The sequence below is a fragment of the Diabrotica virgifera genome, chromosome 5 (genome assembly GCF_917563875.1).
Source record: "Diabrotica virgifera virgifera chromosome 5, PGI_DIABVI_V3a".
Classification (NCBI taxonomy): domain Eukaryota; kingdom Metazoa; phylum Arthropoda; class Insecta; order Coleoptera; family Chrysomelidae; genus Diabrotica; species Diabrotica virgifera.
The window spans coordinates 119,915,158-119,922,140 of NC_065447.1; positions in this window are offsets into that span (position 1 = coordinate 119,915,158).

The window sequence follows — 6,983 nt, forward strand, 5'->3', positions numbered from 1 at the left end:
CTACTGGCGCTCGCGAATTTTTAAATTAATATCCCCTCTACGTACGAGTTCACAGCGTATATTTTATTTGGAAGGAAGTAATCGACGTAATCGATTGACCGTCTCGTCGAAAGGTAACCACGTGTGTGTGACTGCGTTCTGAAGTGAGACGAATAAGCCAGTATTAAGTAATCGGGACACACTTTAATAGTATATTATTCAACGAGCATGTAATAGCCATTACATGCGAGTAGAATACTATACTTTTTCTACGACCTTTTTTTTATTTTAAATAGAAAAAAATTTAATTATTAACTACTCGAGATTTAAATTATAATAATTTACAAGAATACCTAAATGCTATTTACCCCTAGTACGTGGCTGAATGATTGGTTGCCTACTATTACCAAATTATTATTTATTGTAAAAATACAACTAGAAATAGTCAATATAAATTCTATTCGTTTCCGAAAAATGATAAGCTTAAATTTGTACCTATTGTCAATTAATCTAATAAATAGGAAATGGCTGTTGTCGGTGGACGTATTTCAATAGTTATAATGTATATTTACATTTAACTATATATAATACATATAGTAGTATAACTATACATAATATGTTATAACATATTTAACACAATATAACTTGTAAGATAAACACAATATTAGTTATAAATTCCAATTAACATAAACAAAATGAGCTAATGTCACTGTCACTAAAATAAATGATAAACGGCAAAATTTTTAGTAAACAAGATATAAACGTAAAAAATATGCTGACATTGTTACAGTTAAAATTCCTTTAAAATTTTTTCGAAGTTAATTATTGATATAAATTACAATAATTATTGTATTAAATAGCAACTTTAAGGGCCGGTTGTTCGAACGCTAATCAACAATGATCACTATCAAATATTTAATTACTGTCACAACTGTCAATGTCAACTTTGATTGGGTTGCTGATGTTAATAATTGTTATGTTAATTGATTAACTAATCTCGTAATTATAATCAATTACGTTTTCAGCAACATAACCAAAATTGACATTGACAGTTGTGACAGTAATTAAATATTTGATAGTGATTATTGTTGATTAGCGTTCGAACAATCGGCCCTAGGTAATTTTATTTGCAGTATATAATATACGATTAATATTAAAAGTGGCATGCGTCACTTGAATCTAACTTCAGCCCGTGAGTAATGACCCGTGAGTAATGAATTATTACTCACGGGTACAGTAATGGGTGCTATTATCTATGAAAAAATAGCGAATAATGAGCATGTTATTAAACGGTGGTAGAAAAACTACTTTATTGGTTTATTAAAAATAAATTAAATACTAAAAACAAGTAAGAAAACTGTGACAGTTCTTTTCGGAGTTTTGATCGTGTTCTGACATACGTCACCTGACCGGTCTCTTCTTCTTTCCCCAGCGGGTCTGTCTTTCTCATAGAGGTATATATTAACATAGAGGGAGCCTACCTTCCGCGCTTCCTGACGACAAGATCTCATGGACTGGTTTGCTGCATCTCTTTCTAATTCTAACACATTGTATCGAAAATCTATGATGACATTCAGTGTGAATATAGGCACGGAAGAGGAGGACAACTGTAGCAGCTTACTATGCGTAAGAGTGAAACAGCACTAATCCAAATAAAAAAGATGGTGTCGTCACTTCGCTCTGAATGACACTCTCTCTATGCTAATATATAACTATATGGTCTTTCTGCGTCGACGTTCAACACATATGTGGCCGTAGGATAACTGTCAATCTGCCACAGGGTTCCAGGGCCCCCGCAAGGCTGAGCGGCGCCCGCGTGCGGCATATATTTTAGCGCCCTTAAATCTACTATATCCACTTATGAAATAAATTTATTTTTTTTTTATTTTTTACTCGTAATAAAACAACAGAAATTGCAAGAACTCAAATTTTATTTTTCTTGTAACTGATTTGCTGATGGCAAAAAAAAAAAAACAAATAAAACATTAATATATTAGTTAAGAGCGTAGACGCAAGATTCCGGGCCAATTCTTTTTAAATGCATTCATTTTTTTCTAATCCTGAGAAAACTAATATGTACTTAAATATTTTTGAAAAATTTAAACGCAGAATGAAAGATTGCATTATTACCGAGGGTAGAAAGTCACTGAAAACTACTATAATGTTTATTTTAAAAAGTTACAGGGGTGAAAAAAGAGAAAATTTTAGTATGATTTTTAAGGGGATAGGCGTAAAATGTCGCCTGTCAAAATTTTCAATGTGTTTTATATGTACATATTCTTTTTTTTTTCGAATCCTGAGAAAGCTAATAGGTGATTATTTTTGAAAAATTTAAATGCAGAATGAACGATTGCATTATTTCCGAGGGCTGAAATTCGCTTAGAGTAACCAAAAAGTTTCTTTTGAATGAGATATTTGAAATTAAAAGTCACACTAAATTTTCTCTTTTTTTCGCCCATGTAACTTATTAAAATAAACATTATAGACGTTTTCAGGGACTTTTGGCCCTCAGTAATAACGTAATCTTTCATTCTGTGTTTAAATTTTTCAAAAATACTTATTAGTTTTCTCAGGATTCGAAAAAAATGAATACATTTAAAACACATTGAACATTTTGACAGGCGACATTTTGCGCCAATACCCTTAATTTTAGGTATCTCATTCAAAAAAACTTTTTGTTTATTCTAATGGACTTTTGGCCCTTGGTAATAATGTGATCCTTCATTCTGCGTTTAAATTTTTCAAAAATATTTATTAGTTTTCTCAGGATTCGAAAAAATAAGTACATTTAAAAAACATTGGTCTGAAATTATGCGCTTACGCTCTTAGATCTAGAAACCTATACTTAAATTCAAATTGAATTGAATGGGTGTTTTTCTAGATTTGACTGCATCAAATTCTTTTATATTATTCTTTTATATTATCAAAGTCAATTTTATTCACTAGCTCTTGCTATATAGCTAATATTGCCACACCAGATAATCTTTCCTCTGCCATAGTAGAACTCTGTCACGTAATTGCCAATCACTGCCAAGTAATTTTTAAGTGATTTTTAATAACTTTAATTTTGAAAATGATCCCTCTCCATCAGAAGCAAGAGACACGCAGTTAAAGTGAGGAGGATTCTTAATGAAATTGAATGAAATGGAGATATTTGGTAGAGATGTAGTTAGATATTTTCAAATTAATATATATTGATTATTAAGAGTTTTGTTGAAGAACGAGACAGTTTTTTTAAAATATCATCGTCACTTAATGTAAAAATATCACCAAAAATCCAAAAACATTATCAACCAAACATCAAACATCATACCAAATCTTCTATTTAACGTACTTGGGACTTGACCAATTATTCTAATACTGTCCAATTTCTAACTTAAACATTATCTACTATGTTTGTAAGATCCTCAAAAATTTTAATTATATGAAATTTCAATGGCTTTATAGCTTTTATCCTACTCGACCATCTTGTATCACATAAGGGTTTTAGATTTGACTCAGAAACATTCATAGTTTTATAATATCCCGTCTTTTTGTGGAGGATGAGAAAAATACGTAAAGTTCTTATACTATATTAAACAAGTTTACTATTTTATTTGACACTTTAACAGCATTATTCCCTACTAAATTTAAGCTATGTACAGCGCGTGGAACAAAAGAAGCTAGAGGATTATCCTACCTTTATCATACACGCATATAGGCACCATTGTACCCTTGACCTCTCATGTCTTTTATATTTAAATTTTGTAATAGTTCAACTAAAAAATTAAGTAACCCTTCCCATGTAGCGTCAAATATTAGGTGCGAAGCTAAAAAACTCTCTTATTTGAACATTTTTTTAGAATTATCGGTTAATTCAACAAACCGCAAAATTAGGCTTATTTGCTTTGTACGACTTGAATCTGGGGTACAGTGCATAATTATTGAATAATATTTAGAACTATGCACCATACCCTCCATTATTTTTTATTAGTGGGAGCTACCCACCATTATTTTTTACTTTAGAAAACATTAATACAGAAAAACATATTTATATTCGGACATTATATTGTTTTTCAAAATACAATAATAACTATAGTAACTATTTATTAACACCAAACATAAAATAAGATTTTAATTATTTTTGCAGTAATAACACAATATTTGATTTTTCTATGAGTCCATGACAAAAATTAAAATTTTATAAAAAATTATCTCAATTAAAATATATATTTCTTATTTACCAAACCTTTGGTTTGGCGCCCAAACCTTTGGTTGGTCGCACGCATTGCACGCCCGGTTACGGGGGCCCTGCAGGGTTCCTCTCTAGTGAGGAACCTGCTGGTTTCGAACGCCTACGTTGATCTGTGTTGCTCATCAGACAGTTGGCATATGCATGTTCTTCCTGCACATTTTGGGCCGCTGGAATATACACTGGTTTGAGTCGGTCCATGGAAATTCGCTCAATTTCATTGGCCATTTATGACCAGATTGTAATTGTAATAATCATCATTATAGTGATGATTATGGAAAAAATATTTGCAAGAATCACGGGGTCCAATATATTTTCGAAAACCCATTTGAAAGATAATTTTTGGCTGATACCTTTGGCAGCAAATTTCAGAAATTATACGGTTTTCTCCATCGATGAAATAGTAAGTAGCTATACCGATTTATGGTGATGTCTTTCGGATTACAGACTCCATGTGCTGCACTCGTTCGGTTAGTGTTCTATATTCTATTCTCAATTGGCATGGAGTTTTTATAGTACATTACATTGATGATTTGTTAATTTTCTCACTAGATGTCTATACGCTCTGAGCTTCTCTGGTGTCGCTACTAGCGGATTAGTAAGCAACTTTCAAAGGTAATTTTTAAATTTCTTATTTTATGGTTATCGCTTAATATTTACAACGAAAAAAAGTAATTAAATTGTAATCGATTTTTTTTTAAGATTTTGCTAATCATTTTGAGGTTCTATTGATGAAATATATTAATTTCTTACTTCGGATACTTTCACAATTATCGTGTAGATGGCGCTAAGATTAATAAATTAATTTATAATTACATATTACGGAACATTAAAAAAACTTAAATTCAGTATTTAAAACGTAAGTATATTTAAATTAAAAATTTATACCACAGCTTTGACCAATTAATATTTTTTATAATTAATGTTTTTATTTTTAATTTTAAATTAATCACTTTGACATTTATGTCAAATTTCCAGTAAACGTTTACAGACTTGTCACTACTGGCGCTCGCGAATTTTTAAAGATCCCTCTACGTACTAGCTCCCAGCGTATAGTCATTTGAAGCACATAAAAATTGCACGAAAAGAATTAGATTCGGCCGGTCTCAAACTAAACATCGAAAAATGGGAATTTTTCCAAAATGAACTAGTGCATTTGGGATTTAAACTCGATACTAGTATAGTCGAATCAGCCTTGCAGAAGACAGGATCCAGATCATAAATGATTATCCTCGGCCGAAAAATTTAAAAAGATTACGAGGTTTCTTCGGCATGGCCAACTATTTCTACAAATGGATTCCTAATAACAGCCAAAAAGACATCATTAACTATATAAATTGTTAAAGAAAGGAAATAAATGGAATTTAAAAGAGGAACAGGGAGAAGCTTTTCTAAACTTGAAGGAAGAATTTTCCAAGTATACTATCCAATATAACATGTGCCATTTATACTAAGAACAGATTCAACACTCCAAAAATTTTCGGTAATACTAGATCGCAAATACAAAATGGCAAAGAGGTTACGATTTGTTTTGTATCGAGCATCACGAAAACTCATGAAAAAAGTATAGTAACGGAATTGGAATTTGCGAGTATTTTATTTTGGGTTAACAAATTACGATTGTATCTTCTTGGACCTCACAATAGAAACAGATCACTTCGCTTTATAGCCCGATCAAAGAATAATCTGACTAAAAAAAAAAATAATGGAAGGGTGAAAATTTGGGAATAGGTAGTTGAAATTGGCTATTAATATATAAAAAAAGTTTACAATTCCACATCCCCTCCATTTTACAAAAATTGGGAAATACGGGGTGAAAAATATTTTCTCGGGAGTGAAAAAATATACGTTCAAACTAGGCCCGGAATTGGATAAAATGACTAATTCTAAGCAACTTTTGTTCTATAGAGTTTTTTCACTAAGTTAATACTATTCGAGTTATTTTCGAGTGAATATACATATGTATTTTCAGTTTTAACAAAAAAAAAAAAACATGTTTTTGGACAGTTTTTCGCAGATAACTCAAAAAGTAAGTATTCTAGAGAAAAAAATATTCTTAGTAAAAATATAGCTTATACAAATAAAAAAAAATGGTGTACGCGTGAGGTCTGCAGACCCAGTAGAAGCAGAGTTGTAGCAAATGTTGTAGCTAGTGAAAAGTAGTTTCTTCCTCGTCAAATTAAAAATCGAATATTTCAATGTGAAATAACCAAAAAACAGAGCACTTTTCGGGGAAAATTAATTACAACTTTTTTAAAGTGTTTAAAAAAAGGTTTATTTTTGTTTTTTAAAAAACTTTACATTAACAACTTTACTTTTTAAAAAATATTAAAAATAAGTAAGTTACGCTCAAAATATTGTTGGTCCCTTTTAATTCTTGGTACAAAAATCGCGAGAATCACCCCCTAATTAGCTTCCCAAATAAAATTAATCGTTACCGCTTTACAAGTTACTTTACTTATGTATTGTTTATATTATCTATAAGTTTCATTGGTTCAAAGTGCCCATTTTTGAAAAAAATTGGGTTTTAAAACATTTTTTTTATTTTGAAAAAAAAATGGAATTGTTCATGGAATTAACTTAAAAATTATTAGTAATACCAAAAATCTTAAAGGGTAATAAAATGTACGTTTTCTTTTCTGAATATTTTTGCTTTTTGTTTCCTTGTTAGACAAAAATTGGTTCAAAATTTGCCTAAACTCGTGATTCGTTACTCGTTCAAGCCATTTTAACTACAGTTGTTTCAAAAATAAGCACTTTGAACCTATGAAAC